The following is an 18,304-nucleotide window of genomic DNA, read 5'->3' as shown; positions in this document are numbered from 1 at the left end:
GAGAATCTGGAGTTTGATGATGATGAAGCAGACTTCCTAGATCATATGCTAATGATGATGAAACAGTTCAAAATATTGAATACAAAGCTCAATTCGATTATTCAATCTCAAGCTGATCTTGGGGGAGGTCATTCTGTATCATGTTTTGAAGTTGATAGCATGTTGTCATTACTTGAAGGAAGATTAACCACAAAAGTCTCTAGAATGTTGAAAGATACAGAATCTCGTTTGTTGGAGAAGATTGATCATTCCGATCAAAATAATGAATTAAGAGTGAATTCTTAGAAGACTGGATTTCCATTTGACTTGAAAGCATTGAAGATGGTTGCAAAAGAGAGGCATGTGTTATTTGTTCAAGATGTAAAGAATGTGAGAGAAGATGTAAACTTCAAACTTCAGGAACTACGCGAATACATGGAGAAAGAAATATCGGTTGTTTGAACTGAGTTTGATTCCATCAATAAAAGGTTGATATTATTTGTGAGGTAGTTACGGAATTTGCAAAGTTATATGAAATTCTGAGCCCTCAGATTACTCAGATTTCAAATAACGATCACAAGAATTTTTTTGAGGTGTTCGAACTCTTGATGGAGCTTAAAAGTTTATCTTCCAAGCCTACTTCGTCTTTGATATCTTCGGAAGATCTGATCCAAAATTTTTCTAAATTTGAAGAATTACTTGTCCAAAACCTAGCCCCTTTGTCATGCATCTCTAGTCTTTTTCCAACTACTTATGCCCCACCTGCTAGCACAGGGGTGCAAGGGGGAGAAAAAATATATGTAGGTTCGAAGACTAAAGGAGAGGATTCGAAAGTAGTGGGGAAGGTATTTTCTTTGAAAATCCCAACAATAAAACCGATAATGGCAACAACTGGTCAAATCACTTCGATAGTTGTAACAACTGTGCCAATCACGAAACCGAAAGGAATTGTGATCAGTAAAACTGGAGACATTGGTGGAAGTGCTTCAAAGCCTAGAGATAATGTTGTTGAGTCTGGTTCAAAGTCAAAAGGTAAAGAGATTCTGATAGAAAAATCCAAAGAGGAAAAGAAAGCAGAGGCAGAGGCTGAGGTTGAGAAAATGAGAATGATACAAAGTATAATGACTCAAAGGGCCAGTGACCCTCGGGGCTTGAATAAGGGTGATCCTTCGAAGCATTACAATTACAAAACGATTGAAGCCAAAGTTGCATTCAATCACATGTATGCATTTGAGAAAAAGCCCAAATAGAGTTACCTTTTCACAAATACAGATGCATGCCAGCTGGATTTTCCTATAAATGAGATGATGTTTATCATGACTCAATTTAAAGCTAAAAGCAAATTTAAGGAAAAGGATGAAGGAACACACATAAAGATCAGATTTCATGCTGTTCTTGCAAAATTTGTTGAGGAGGTGTGTTCTTTGACGAAGATCAAGAAAGTTGTAAGTATAAAGAAGGATGTAGTCTTCGAAGACACAGTCCAAAATTTGAAGTACGTGGTGGTAAGGGCGAGTGGAAAAGTGTGTGAATTTACAGTTGCTGACTTTCCATTGATGAACTTGTATGATCTTAAACAAGTTGCATTAATTCTGAAGGAAAGGTTGTTTTCTTATCTACAAAACACTGAGCCGGAAGAGTTTAAGCTGGGAGTTACTCACTTCAAAATATTCTTTGAAATTTATTACGAATGTCTAGCAATGACAGATTTGGAGTTAGCTACAGCGAAGGGTCTTGAAATCACTGCTCCAATGAATCCTTCGAAGACACAAGGAGAACTTAATAAATATGCTGATGGGGAAATCTGCTTGAAACCTTTTGGTTTAGTATTTTCTTGGAAGGACAAGTCTGGAAGATCTAAGAACTTTTTGTATCAAGCAAGTGAAGTTGAAAGGTATTCAACTTCGCAATATATGAACTTAATTGTTTGTATAAATCATTGCAAGAAAAACAATGAGGGAGACAAGAAGGAGCTGAAAAAGATCATCAACTGGTATACAAAAATACGAAGAGTTATGTTGTATTCAATTCAACTTTTTACAAATTGAAGTCTTCAAGTCTGTTTACAAAAGGGAGATTGTAAGGGTATTTTGTGCTGTAATGAGTCGAAGTCTTTTGTACTCTTCGTATGATTTATAATGTATTTTACTAAGACAGTTTTATTCAAAGCTTAAAGTGTTTAGTCCTTAGTATATTTTTTGTATACTTTCCTCTCCTATAAATAGGAGTGTTTACTAGAGTCATAGCAACGAGTCTTTTACAAAATAGTCATTTTGTTCTCTGTAAAACTTGAAAGCGTAATAAAGCTGAAGTGAAAAAACTTATTTACATCTGTGTTCTAATCTCGCAATCGTACTTTGATCATTTAAACTCTGATTCGTTTTGTACTTGATTCATTGCTTCATCAACTGGTCGTCCCACTATTTCTAGTGAACCTGAAGCCCAGGACCCCGGCCACATCGTGAGAATCGAAGAGGTGGATATTGCAATTTCGTCCCTTGCCGAGACGGATTTTGCGGGCCACTTCCGTCTGGGGGAGCTGGATTATGACAACTTCCACCAATTTTGTCGTAGGCTGGGTCCAGGAAGCTCTTCCTCGGACTTTGTGGACTGATTTTTGGTTATCGCTTCTATTCATTAAGTAATGTATTTGCATTCCCTGTATTTTATGTGTAGTGAAATGATGGTTGTTAATGACCAAGAACTGTGTATTTTGCTTTGTGCTTTGTATAGAAATGCTATATTTTAAATTAACTTGTGATATCTTTAGGCTAGGGTTATTTGACATTACTATTGTGATTCTTTTCTACACACACCCTTGTTCTAGGGTTCCTGTTGATCGGATAGTGTGCGTTTCAGAAGTCGTATAACCTGCCATTATTGATTTATATTTCATTGACTTGTATATTTAATCGATCTTTTTATGTTAAGTCGCAAAATGTTGGTCAATGTTCTTGACCATACTTTGAGGTCTTAACTGATGGGTTATAAGCATATCTACAATCCTATGTGATCATCCAACCCTAATTGCTTTGGATCTAAGTTTTTCACTAACTGAACATGCAAATTTAACAGCAAAGTAGTAACCCTAGAAACTAGCATACAATTTCGAAAATCATGTATAAATTAGGGTTAGAAGATTACCTCAGTTGTTATGTAGTAATAACAAGAACAACCTTGAAGATCCTTGACTCTTGAAAGCTTAGTGCCCCAAATTTTGCACCTCTAATGGTTCACAAACACCCAATGCAAGAGGATGACATAAGAGAGGAGAAGAGCACTTAGAAAACCAACTAGGGTTCTTACAAGGGTTAAGCTGGCCGAAAATCTAAGTCTAACTCACCTTATATACTTGTGGTTGCTACGCTTTTCAAGTGTAAACCCTAATTTTCTGCTTAGGGCTAAAGCAACCCATGGACTCCTCCTTTATAAGGGCCTCCCTATAGTTTTGATGTGTGTAAAATGCACTAGTTCTAATCTTATTACTTCAAACACCAATTAAACACACGAAAGGCAGTAAACCTATCGATTAATAGTATAGTTCAAGCAAGTAGGGTATCGAACACAGGGAACGGTAACAATCAAATTAAATACTAGTATTATCTAATTAAAAACAGTTAATAAAAGAGGGGGGGTTTTCTCTAGTGTTGCAAGACTAGAAACTTAAACACTCAATTAACTTTCAAACAAAGACAACTAACAACTAAGAAGAACAAGAAAGGACAACTAGATTCAATGATAAAAGAGACTTCTGTTTAGATTCAATTCACGTATTCCTATGGTTGATTTCGTGGCAAGTGCAGTGAATTAATATGTCAATGGTTAACGATTCCTAATGTGATTGGGTTCATGTTCATTATTACCAATCCTTTAGTAGACAAGTTAATTCAAATAGTGATCAAGTGATTAAATTAAAAAGTTTCCTAGTGTTCAGTTCGTATCAAGCAAGACTTATAACAATAGTTAATCAAATTTGTTCAATTCAATCACCTCATGTATGGTTGTTCATCACACATGCTCACACATTGATTTACACATTTTCTAGTTAACTCTAGTTTCATATTCACTATTTCTAAGCATACAAGCTTATTTTCATAAAACTATATGAATCAAGTAATCAAGAAGATATTCATGCAGCTCAATCACTTATTTGTTAACTGAAAAACATTTATCATCAATACATAAGGATCTTTAATAAGCTTAACAAGATGAATAACCAAATTAATATCAATTCAACCACTCAATCAAACCATGTTCATAAGATTATCTCATCCAAACAGAAGTAAAAAAGCTTTTAGCTCATATATATAGCAAATAATAACCTAATTTCAAAACCTAATGATTCAAACATGGTTCAAAACAAAGATTAATAAAAGAAGAATGATTGTTTGCCTTTGATTCTCTTTGAAATTGTTTCTTGTGTTGAAATCTCAAAAACAACAGCTCCAAGAACCCTTCTAATCTTCTAAAGTCGCAGCTAGCCTCCAACAAAAGTTAGGGTTTTGGGCCTAGAAGTTATCTATTTATATTTACCAAAAACCGATCCAACTCGTCACATTTTTTAGAATAACTCGACGTGTTTCTTCAATAATTCCTATATACAGCGTGTACAGCAAGGCATCCTTAAATCAAGAATATTCTTACTAACTCGTCGAGTTTGTACTATTAACTTGTCGAGTTCCTTTTTTTTCCAACTTCTTTTTTTAATCTTCAATCTCCAAGCTTCCAATTACTCAATACTCTTCCTTTTTCACCCAAGCATGTCTTTTATTGCTGAAATTGAAATATTAAGCTAATTAAGTACCTTTTGTCCATAAAATGATATAAAATCAACAATAATTAATAAGATAATGCATGATTTCTTTGACTAAATAAGCCCATATCAATATACCCTACACTTGACTTTTGCTTGCCCCCAAGCAAAACTGAATTTTAGCACGCTAATATCAAATAATGACAATCCCAGTTGAACCCAACCATTATACCAAGAACGCAACGCATGCATTTGTGTCTAAAATTTTTCCTAAGGACCCCCCTCAATTCTAAAGACTTACAATCCTCATAAACACTTGTCCACTTCTTTTGAACAATGCTCATTTTATGCATCCCTCCGAATCCAACCCCAGAAAACTTTCTTAACCTCAAGTCATTTTTGGTTAAATCCCCAAGCATACATACGATAAAATAACCTAGAAAAGAAAATGACAAATAAAAGACAAATACAACTTTTGATTAAATCTTTTATACTTTGTAGCTTTTCTTCATGATATTCTTCTTTGTCTTCATGTTTGTAGATTCTTTACTCGAACATTTCATCACTCTTTTTTTTTTTTAGCTTTTTTTTTTCTTTTTTTCTTTCTTTCTTTTTTTTTTATTTCTTTTTTTCAACACACTTTTTCCACTCAAAACTAAAAACCTAGAAAAACTTATGCTTAAGCAGGGGAATTTAACTTCATCCTTTATTGGTTATAGGCATTAGTCTAGTGTGCAATGACTACTTAAGCTTTCCTGGATACATTTATGGTACACGATGCTAAACATGTTGCGACCCTCAAAGTAAGCGAGGTTGTGTTTTTGTCCATGATTTCACTAGAATAAAGGAGGCCACAAATGCATTATAATATGTATAGGCTCAACTAAACATTTGGGTTCTCAAGGAATCATCAAACACAATACTAGCACTGAATCCTAATTGCTTTTACCAACTTTTTTGAATTAATCCTAGCAATTTTTATGCAAATTTTTAAAAAAATTAAACCTAGGATTCTAAATTAACTAATATAACCAACCCCCTACCCCACACTTAATTTATGCAATGTCCCCATTGCATGTTAAAACAATTAAAGAACATAAAAGTAAAGAGAGAATTGGAACAAACTCCCATGGGATAGTAGTGGCGAGGTTGATATTCTTCTTGTTAAGCTCCATCTTCAGCTGACTTTAGACATGGGAACAGCTCATCCACGCCATGGGTGTCAAAATCTCGTGTTGTACAACTCCAAAATATCGAGGAAAAAGGTATTGGAAATTCTTGGAAAATAAACGTTGGTAGGACAGCCAATTGCCTTCGTAGAATGTAATGAAATCACCAACTCAAAGGTAAGAGAAAGAGCAACTCGCCGAGTACAAAGTGAACTCGTCGAGTTAGGTCACTAAAACTAGCACAGTCGGGTTTTTTCTAAGGAACTCGTCGAGTTTATTTAGGGAACTCGTCGATTTTTGCTTACTGAGAGAACAAAATATACCCTAATTTCATTTTTCGTTTCTAGATTTGAAGGAAATGAATATGGCAATATTTCCCTTCATTCTTCTTCAGTGAAAGCACATCTTTTCAGTACTTTGTCCACCGATCTTGCGAATAGACTTAATTCTCTCACTCTTCTCGTTTTAGACTCGATCTCAAGTTATACCCCTCACGCTATATTCTTTCATTCTATCTCTCAACTTATATTCTGAAAATGAAAAAAGAAATAAATACAAAGTAATAAAAGGAAAACACACTAATAAAATCCTAAATTACTAGAAGTTTAAACATCAAAAATAAAAACACACCAAACAAACACAAATAAAAATAATTCAAACAAGGCAAACAAAATAACAGATAAGGAAAGGATAATTAATCTTCATCTTCACTTTCTTCTCCTATAAACTCACTTCCTCCGACTCCACTTTTGCGCATACTCCACCTCTTGCTCCAATTCCTCACATATGGATAATCCGATTCATCTTCCATCCTTGGAATGATCATATGAGTCATCATATGAGCCGAATTCCTATGTCCATAATTCAAGATTCTTGCTAACTCATCTTGAAACACCCTAAGCTCAGCATTATAAGGATCCATGGGAAGCTCATCATTTATTGGAATGACGGGAGGATCTTCTTGCGTATGTGCTTGCCATGAATGAATCCGCCTCCCCGGTTGTTCCGGTAATACTGCATCATCCACTCCTGGAATACTATCATTGCCCCCACTGTAATCTACAATAATTTTAGCCCTCCTATAAAGAAGATGACTAAACGTGGGTTGTGGCACCATTGTTAATTGATTTCCAACCCTCCCTTCAAGGATTCCATAAGACCTTGCCAACTTAGTTATAAACATTCCACCACATATTCTTGAAGTTGTTCTTTCCTTTACCCCACTTTCTGCCAAGTATTTTGCTAAGCAATATGGGATATTACAAAATGTGTTAGGTGTAAAAATACACCATAGAAAGAAAACATCTCAGCTTGGCACTTTATCATCATCTCTTCTCATATTGATGGAGCTTGCGATGAGGCGGTGAATAATACGATGAATAGGTGATCGGATACTTGCTTCTTGAGTTGTGGATGGGATATAAACTCCATTGGCAATTGTGTTCCACCACCTCACTGCATCCTCATCATTTGGAAAATCCTTGTGACAATTTTCCAAAAAATCCCTAAAGCTTTCGTCATTGCTACATTTCGTTCATACAAACCCATTCGCCATGCTAGCTCCCCCATACTACATTCCCTAAACTCACCCCAAGCATAAAAGTAAGAACATTTGTATCAAAATAGTCTTCACCCCCACGGAACTTGATAGTAGAATAAAAATCCCAACATAATTCTTGGTATACCGACTCTTGCAATAGGAAAAGTCTCCTCCATGCATCACATGTAATTCTTACTCCATCTTGAACGAAAACCTTAGTGAGATAAAGATTCATCTCTCCAACCAACCCTCATCGCTCTAGACAAGACCAATCTAGTTCATTTGGCAAGTAAAACTCCCTCTTTTTCAGTTTCTCCAATTTCTTTTTCCATGTTATAAAAGTGGATTTTGAACCAATTTGTGGAAAATCAAGCTAATGAAAACCCCTTTGACTTCCTTGAGAACTTTGGCCCCTATTTCTTGACATGATTCTGCAAAACAAAAAATCACAGAAAACCAAACAAACACAGAGAATGTTAACAAAAATGAATTTGTATCATAGGGCTATGAACTCGTCGAGTTCTTATGGAGGTCCGAAAAAAAAACTTCTGAATTGATCTCTAACTCCATTTAATACAACGATTTCTTCAGGGGTTTGTCTAGGATAAAAGACTAAGCAAGAATCCATGGAAAGAATTAGCAAAAAAAAACAACTTCCTAATTTAGTCCAAATCGAAATCCTAATGCTAGTATGAAGATTCAAAATCGGGTTTTTAAATCAAATTAGGGCCATGTAGCTACTAAAAATCGGAACTTTAATAAGAATAATGAGAAAAAAATCTTACATTGAGAAGAGATTGGGAAGAAGAATCACAAAAAGTTGAAGAAATTGCTTGGGAGGATTTTATCGGTCGAAGTGGGGAAGAAAATAGGGGGAAAATGTTTTATCTCATATGGTAAAAAAAACCTTACTTCCAGTAAAAATAGAAATTCGCGATTTTTTTTTTCAAATGGACTCGTCGAGTTTTGTCTTGGAACTCGACGAGTTTTGCTTTCTGTATGAAAAGGAAATTTATTTTCTTTTGAAAACAATATAACACCCCACACTCAACTTTTATAATCCTCCCAACAATCATTTAAGTAAATTTGGAAGATAAAGACTGATATTCCTACTAAAAAAACACAAAATAAAATAAATGACTAAAAGGAAAAATAAAAAGAAAGCAAACTCAATTATCGGGTTGCCTCCCGCAAGTGCTTCTTTTTTAGGAGTCTTTAGTTGGAATCCTTTCCGCCCTACGTTGTAGCGGTTGCCTCCAAATCGAGTCCTTCTTCAATTTCGGCTTCCTTGGGCCTGCCTTCCTCATACCTCTTAATTCTATGCTCATTTACCTTAAAACTTATCCCATCTTTATTCCACAATTCAACTACACCATATGGAAAAACGTGCTTAATTGTGAAGGGTCCGGTCCAACAAGTGCATAATTTTCCCGGAAAAAGTTTGAGTCTTGAATTATATAAAAGTAATTTTTGCCCTTCTTTAAACTCCTTATTGCCCTTCAATCTCGCATCATGCCATTTTTTATCTTATCCTTATAAATCAACGAGTTAGTGTAAGACTCGTTTCTTAATTCCTCCAAGGCATTCATTTGTAAGAGTCGATTGACACGCAACTCATTGGGGGAAAAATTACATGTTTTCAAAGCCCAATAGGCTTTGTTCTCTAACTCTACTAGTATATGACAGTTTTTTCCATAAACCAATCTATAAGGTGTGGTTCCAATAGGTGCCTTGAATGCAGTCCTACATGCCCACAATGCATCATCTAACTTATCTGCCCAATCTTTCCTATGACTGCCTACTGACCTTTCCAAAATTCTTTTGAGGGCTCTATTCGTTATCTCGGTTTGCCCATTCGTCCGCGGATGATAAGGTGTTGAAAATCTATGGCGTACACCATATCTTTGCAATACCTTTACTAGTTGTTCATTGACAAAATGGGCCCCCCTATCGCTTATCAACGCCTTTGGTGTTCCAAACCTAGAAAATAATTTCTTCAAAAACTTCACCACCACCCTCGCATCATTTGTTGGTAACGCTTGCGCCTTTGCCCACTTTGATACATAGTCCACCACCACAAGTATGTATTTGTGCCCCTTTGATGACGAAAATGGTCCCATGAAATCTATAACCCACACATCAAAAACTTCACACACTTGGATGCTTCTTTGAGGCATTTCATTCCTTGCAGAAATATTTCCTGATCTCTAGCACACATCACACTCTCTCCCACAGGTAGCAACATCCTTGAAAATTGTAGGCCAATAGGATCCTGCATCAAACACCTTATTAGCAGTGTATTGAACTCCATCATGTCCTCCTGCAGGCCCATTGTGGCAATGTTCTAGAATGTCGCGGATCTCCTTGAAAAAAACACATCTTCTGATGATTCCATCTGCACAACTCCTAAAAAGGTATGGGTCATCCCAGAAATAATATTTAATTTATGAAATGAGTTTCTTTTTCTATTGATGAGTTAGCCCTTTTGGAAGAAAGTACCCAACCTAAAAATTTTCAATGTCTGCATACCATGGTTCTTCTCCCACGATCACCAACAAGTATTCTTCTGGAAAACTATCCCCAATACCCTTGTTGTCAGACTCATCCCTTTCTGGATTCTCAAATCTTGAAAGATGGTCGGCTACCACATTCTCCATTACTTTCTTGTCATTGATCTTGATGTCAAATTTTTGAAGTAATAACACCCACGGAATCAACCTCGGTTTCACGTCCTGCTTAGCAAACACACATTTAATTGCAGAATGGTCAGTAAAAACTGTGGTTTTAGACAATATAAGATAAGGATGAAATTTATCAAAAGCATAGACCACAGCCAATAATTCTTTTTCAGTCATGGTGTAGTTTTCTTGGGCTGGATTTAAGGTCTTGTTAGCATAATAAATTGGTTGAAAATTTTTATCAACTCTTTGACCAAGCACAACACCCAAGGCAAAATCACTTGCATCACGCATTATTTCAAATGATAAATTCCAATTCGGGGTGATAATCATCGGGGCGTTAGTTAATATTTCCTTCAATATTTCAAAAGCATTTAAACATTCTTTTGAGAAATTAAAAGGTGCATCTTTTAAAAGTAGTTGAGTTAAAGTTCGAGTTATTTTAGAAAAGTCTTTATAAAATGACGGTAAAAACCCGCATGACCTAAAAAACTCCTAACGCCCTTCACATTGGTTGGTGGTGGTAATTTAGCAATGGTGTCAATTTTTGCTCGATCCACCTCAATCCCTGCCTTGGACACTTTATGAACTAACACAATGCCTTCTTTAACCACAAAGTGGAATTTTTCCCAATTCAAAACTAAATTGGTCTTTTCACACCTAGCAAGCATTAAGTTAAGGTTAGTAAGACAATCATTAAAAGAAGAACCAAAAACAGAAAAATCGTCCATGAATACTTCCGTAAAATTCTCCACCATATCGTGAAATATTGTCGTCATGCATCGATGGAAAGTGGCAAGTGCATTGCATAATCCAAAAGGCTTGCGTCGGTATGCAAATGTTCCACTTGGGCAAGTGAACGTAGTCTTCTCTTGATCTTTCAGGTCGATTGGTATTTGGAAATAACCTGAAAACCCATCTAAAAAACAATAATAGCAATGACCGGATAATCTCTCAAGCATTTGATCAATAAAGGGTAAAGGTAAATGGTCTTTACAAGTAGCATCATTTAGCTTTCGATAAGCAAGGGAATTTAACTTCATCCTTTATTGGTTAAAGGCATTAGTCTAGTGTGCAATGACTACTTAAGCTTTCCTGGATACATTTCTAGTACATGATCCTAAACATGTTGCGATCCTCAAACTAAGCGAGGTTGTGTTTTTGTCCTATGATTTCACTATAATAAAGGAGGCCACAAATGCATTATAACGTGTATAAGCTCAACTAAACATTTTGGTTCTTAAGGAATCATCAAACACAATACTAGCATGGATTCCTAATTGCTTTTACCAAAAAAAAAATTGAATTAATCCTAGAAATTTTTATGCAATTTTTTTAAAAAAAAATTAAACCTAGGATTCTAAATTAACTAATATAACTAACCCCCTACCTCACACTTAATTTATGCATGCATGTTAAAACAATTAAAGAACATAAAAGTAAAGAGAGAATTGGAACAAACTCCCCTGGGATAGTAGTGGCGAGGTTGATATTCTTCTTGTTAAGCTCCATCTTCAGTTGACTTTAGACATGAGAACAACTCATCCACGCCTTGGGTGTCAAAATCTCGTGTTGTACAGCTCCAAAATATTGAGGAAAAAGGTTTTGGAAATTCTCGGAAAATAAACGTTGATAGCATAGCCAATTGCCTTCGTAGAATGTAATCAAATCACTAACTCAAAGATAAGAGAAAGAGCAACTCGCCGAGTATAAAGTGAACTCGTTGAGTTAGGTTACTAAAACTGGCACAATCGGGTTTTTTTCAAAGGAACTCGACGAGTTGTGTTTACTGAGAGAACAAAATATACCCCAACTTTATTTTTCATTTATGGATTTGAAGGAAATGATCATGGAAATATTTCCCTTCATTCTTCTTCAACGAAAGCACATCTTTTCAATCCTTTGTTCACCGATCTTGCGAATAGACTTAATTCTCTCACTCTTCTCGTTTTAGACTCGATCTCAAGTTATACCCCTCACACTACATTATTTCATTCTATCTCTCAAATTATATTCTGAAAATGACAAAAGAAACAAATACAAAGTAATAAAAGGAAAACACACTAATAAAATCCTAAATTACTAGAAGTTTAAACATCAAAAATAAAAACACACCAAACAAAGAATTAATATGGAAATATATATATATATATATATATATATATATATATATATATATATATATATATATATATATATATATATATATATATATATATATATATAACTAAAATATAGACAAAACTGCAAAATTAGCCCCTATGGTTTGCAAAAAAACCGTGAATAAGGTCCAAAAAGTTTTCAACTTGCATAGAACGTCCAAAATCATGATTTTTTTTTTGTGAATTTGGTCTTAAAATTAGGAATTTCTTGTGAATTTGGTCCATGGTACACTTGAAAGGTCAATTTTGCCCTTTTTATTTTCTTTTTTTTTTTTAAAATTTAATTTAGAATTTAAATAATTAGAAAAAATAGAAAATAAGATTCCACTCTACCCTACCTCTCTCTCTCTCTGATCATTTCTCTTATTTGATTGTCTTCATCATCCTATTTTCTTCCAAACCAAATCATATACATACAGAAAATTAAAAAATAATACATAATTGACGATTCGATACCTGCAACTATCTCCAACACACACACACACATAATTGATGATCGCTTACAACGCCTAAGAAATTAGGACTGAATTAACTTTCGTCGCCGGAGAACATAACCCATAAACCTGATCTTTGCTTCTATCTCTCCTTACCATTGAATCACCTAACCTGGAATCTACTATTTTGTTCCAAATGTGGAATCCATAAAACCCAAACACATTGCATCTTATTTCAAACCCAAACTCACCTCTGTTTCTCTGTTACATATACATCGGATTTCGTCATATTTTGATCTAATGTGAACATCTAATTTCTCCATACAAGTTCTATATAAAGATAAGACTTTCAATTAACCTGACCAATTTTACCAGAAAAAGTGCTACATAGATAAAGTTTAATAGGACCTCCTGAAGGGGAAGGGTGTAACGCCCGTAGATCAGGGCTCGTCAATTTAGAGACAATAAGCGTCAAAAAATAACTTTTTGATAGAAGATTATTTAGGATGAATAAACCTAACTAAGTTGTAGTATATGTTACAAGGTTTCCGTGCATATAAAGAACGCCAAAATCCGAGTTATAATGAAGAAGTTATGACTTGTTAAAGTTTCGCGGTAGAACCGGCATAATGCTGAATGACGTAAAAAGTGAATTTACGTTAGAGTGATATTTAGCCTTAGCGATCTAAACGAGAATCGAAGATCTCGTTGTTAGTAGCGAAACGACGAAAAGTTAGGAAAGAACGGACGTCGGACGAAGAGGTTATGAATTTATAACGAAATTTTCTATCCCGACCTATTAAAAATAAATAATAAAAATAAAAGTCAAAATTAGCCGACGGAGTCTAAACGAAAAGTCGAAGAGCGTAGTCTCACCTACGCGTGGATATAAAGAACGTCGAAAACGGAGTTCGTATGAAGAAGATATGAATTTTCGAAGTTTATTAATTAATTAATAATTAAATCCCGGTATTATCCGAAGGCGAGTCATCGAACTCATCCGAAGTACGCCCCGCGTACGAGTGTACGCCTCGCGTACAGCGAAGCATGACGACCTTCGCACTCGAGTTCATCGGATGATGCATGCAGTGACGAATTCGGACGCGTACGCCCCGCGTACTCCGAGGCTCCAGCCTCCTATAAATAGGATGCGAGGGCAGTCGGTTCTTTTGTTCATTTTCTCTCTTCTCTCTCCCGTTTTACATCGATTTGCGTGCCAGAAATACCCCGAAGCCCCGGTATTATTCTCGAGCCCCGAAGCAAGTCCCGAGATCCCGAAGATCCCGAGCAGTGCGGTTCCCGAGCCGAAGCTCTGCCTGCGAGAAGTTCGATTTTTGTGGAGATCTACCGAAGAATACTACTTCTGCAAGTCGTAGTGCTGTCCGATCATCTTCTGATCAAGTGAGTGTATACTACCTTTCATGAACACGATAATAATACAAGTATGGTTTGAGTGTATTAAGTTTATTGTTGTTTATATGTGTGAGTGTGTAGTTACTTTCTTCTAACACATAAATATGACGTATTTGCTATGAAATACGTGCTATGTGTTTATATGTTATTTGTCTATTTGAGATGGGCATGGAAATTGGAGTTTTATACAGGTGTTAAATGATTTAAACTGTGTAAGTATTTATATATACAAAATTGTTGGGTAGAACATAGGTAGATGGAATAGTTGGTGACTATGGAGTTAGCGCCTATTGTATAAACCTTGGCGACGATGTGACTTCGTGCCTATTTGATGAACCTTGGCGACTATGGAGTTAGCGCACGTTGAGTAAACTTTGGCGACTATGGAGTTAGCACTTGTTGAGTAAGCCTTGGCGACTATGGAGTTAGCACTTGTTAAGTGAACTTTGGTGACTATGGAGTTAGCGCCAGATAACTGTGGATTTAGTACTTGATAAATAAGCTTTGGCAGCAATGGAATTCGTGCCAAATTCCTTACGAATAAATGAATGTAGGATAGTTGGTTCTTAGGGTAAAACTTTAAGAAAATAATGAGGATGGGTAATTGGGTTGATTGTTTGCTGATTACATATAATAATTATATTATTGTGGGTTGAAAACCTTATATGCTCACCAGGCTCCCAAGCCTGACCTACTCAGTTTTCTTTTCATTACAGGTAATGGCACAAGGGTATAAGTTGGTGGACTTGATGAGAGATTTTGGATTATAGATCAGTAGTTGAATAACTATTGTAAGGTCTATTTTATATTGTTTATGCTTTTGGTCTGTAACGAACATGGCATCCCGAGTTTTTATTATTTAACGAAAATACATTCTTTTCGAGAAATGTTTTGATAAATGGTTATCATATTTTATTTTGGGAACAAATTCCGCAACCGTTTTCTTTAAACGATCACTCTGATTTATAAAAAAAAGCATAAAAAAATCGGTCTTTTCTGGCAATAAAATTGGGGATGTCGCAGTTGATATCGGAGCATTAGTTTAAGCGAACTAAGAATATGGATTTATTTCTAGACTTAAATTTAGAATGCTAAGCAATGATTGTGAGTTGAGTGTGTCCATTATATTTTAGGTAGTACACCTAAATTGACACAGGCACTATTTTATTTTAGGAAAAATTGCCTAAAATGCTATTATGTGCTAATTGTTATATGTTTGCTATATATGATGTTAATTGTTCGGATCTATGGTCTGTTGCCGACCGGATCTGGAAACCTTATGTGTTTAGGATTCTAAGCGTGCGTCTACGATATTAGAACTAACATGTAAACGTTTCGGAGTGATAAGGATGATTTGAATATCTATCGTGACTACGGATCTAATTTCACCTTATTCGGTGTATAGATCAAAAATGGTGAGAACGAGGAGTGGAGTTGGAAATGCTGATGAAAACAGGAATCAAATACCAGTAATTGAACAAATACCTGTTGTAGCAGTAGTGCCTGAACCAATGACAACGGCCGGAGTTCAAGTGATGATCCAGGCAATGTTGAATAATCAGACGGAAGAAACTAGACGTCTGATCAGGCAGAATCGCGAGGAATTGTCAATTCAAGTTGAAGAGCCCGAAGTAAAGGGAGGGCAGTCTGAAGGAGGAAACTACAGTGGGACCGTTGGTCAAGCCAACCCACCAATAGTTCGCCAAAACAACCAGGATACAGGAAATGATGGACGTGGATGCAAGTACAAGGATTTCATGGCATCCAAACCACCATGTCTTTCTGGGAGCCCGACACCGGTGCAAGTCATGGACTGGATCTCCGAAATGGAGACAATGTTTGAAAGTTACGAGTGTAGCACCAGACAGTAGACCGCTCTTGCAATCCCTCTGTTAAAATCTGGAGTATTGAGCTGGTGGAAGTTACTGGCTGGTTCGATGCCCAAGGGGGAAGCTAGCAAGATGTCTTGGGAAGAATTCGTGGTGCAACTGAAATTGCAATACTGCTTTGAGCAAGATCTTCTGGAAATCAACAATGAGTTCCAGAATCCGAAGAAAGGAAAATTGAGCGTTACTGAATACGCTACGAGCTTTACGGAGAAGATGAAGCTTATTCCACACCTAATTCCAACTGAGCTTTCCAAGGTCAACAAGTTTGCTAATGGATTACCAGCGGACTTTGGTCCGATAATCAAGCAAGCAACCACTTTGAAAGCCGCCATCTGGGCAGCCAAGAATGTTGAGACCTAAATAAAAGAAAAGGGTTTGGAAAGAGCTGAAGTTGGAGAGAAAAGGAAGCGTGAAGGATCTTCAATAATCGACAAAGAAAGTAAATTCTCGAAATCTAGGGGAAGAGATGAAGCTAAGTGGTGTGAGAAGTGTAAGAAGAAACACTTCGGGAAATGTAGCGAGGAGATGACTTGCTACAAATGTGGGAAGACAGGGCACTACGCCAACAAGTGCGCACCTATCAAGAAGGTGTGCTATAGGTGTAACGAAGAAGGTCATATTTCTAAAGACTGCCCACAGAAAAACACGCCTCCACAGCCAAGGGCATTCAACATGTTCCTCAACGAAGCAGAAAAGGATGGGAGGATTAAAAGATGAAGACTTCATATTAATATATAAAGTCTGTATCAGGAAGCATAGCCTGTTAGAGGCATAGTATAGGGTGAACTTGAACTTTTGTGTAATAGTTTCAAGATTTAATATAAACCCTGGTTTTCTTATCTGATGTGTTGAATGATTATATGATTTATGTATGGTGACTTGGTTAACTGCGAGACAATACTTGGGACGAGTATGAGTAGGTGTGAATGGTAGTAGAGATCTATACTACCGGAAGCACAGGACTCACGCTTGGATCAGGGGAAGTCACAAGGTTATCAAGAAGCTAGTAATTGATTTCGTTTTATTCAAGTTTGTCATTTCCCTTGTTTCGGTAATGACTAGTAGGATGATGGTTATTCCGACCCTAGTGGTCATATTAATTGAGTCCGACCACGATGAGAGGTCATCAGGGCACGACCCATCGGTTAGTTACAATAGATAAATGAATGTATTTATCCTTAGAAGAAGAAGGAGTCCACAATAAGGATTTATTTTGTAACTTAAAGATGTCGATCTAAAGTCCAACGTAGTACGAAGAGCAGATGCAGGGTTAAGCATCAAGGTTATTACTTAGAATGGAGAGATAACTTATGGAGTCAGTATACAAATCCTATTTTGTTGATGATTCCGGGACGTAATCATCCTAAGGGGGAGATAATTGTAACGTCCGTAGATCAGGGCTAGTCAATTCAGAGACAATAAGCGTCAAAAAATGACTTTTTGATTGAAGATTATGTAGGATGAATAAACCTAACTAAGTTGTAGTATATGTTACAAGGTTTCCGTGCATATAAAGAACGCCAAAATCCGAGTTATAACGAAGAAGTTATGACTTGTTAAAGTTTCGCGACAGAACCGGCACAACGCTGAATGACGTAAAAAGTGAATTTACGTTAGAGTGATATTTAGCCTTAGCGATCTAAACGAGAATCGAAGATCTCGTTGTTAGTAGCGAAACGACGAAAAGTTAGGCAAGAACGGACGTCGGACGAAGAAGTTATGAATTTATAACGAAATTTTCTGTCCCGACCTATTAAAAATAAATAATAAAAAAAATCAAAATTAGCCGACGGAGTCTAAACGAAAGTCGAAGAGCGAAGTCTCACCTACGCGTGGATATAAAGAACGTCGAAAATGGAGTTCGTATGAAGAAGATATGAATTTTCGAAGTTTATTAGTTAATTAATAATTAAATTTAATTATTAAATCCCGGTATTATCCGAAGGCGAGTCATCGGACTCATCCGAAGTACGCCCCGCGTACAGCGAAGCATGACGACCTTCGCACTCGAGTTCTTCGGATGACGCATGCAGTGATGAATTCGGACGCGTACGCCTGTACGCCCCGCGTACTCCGAGGCTCTAGCCTCCTATAAATAGGATGTGAGGGCAGCCGGTTCTTTTGTTCATTTTCTCTCTTCTCTCTCCCGTTTTACATCAATTTGCGTGCCAGAAATACCCCGAAGCCCCGGTATTATTCTCGAGCCCCGAAGCAAGTCCCGAGATCCCGAAGATCCCGAGAAGTGTGGTTCCCGAGCCGAAGCTCTGCCTGCGAGAAGTTCGATTTT

The sequence above is a fragment of the Lactuca saligna genome, chromosome 8 (genome assembly GCF_052625555.1).
Source record: "Lactuca saligna cultivar CGN05327 chromosome 8, ASM5262555v1, whole genome shotgun sequence".
In the NCBI taxonomy this organism is placed as follows: domain Eukaryota; kingdom Viridiplantae; phylum Streptophyta; class Magnoliopsida; order Asterales; family Asteraceae; genus Lactuca; species Lactuca saligna.
Note: the sequence above shows the minus strand (reverse complement) of the source record.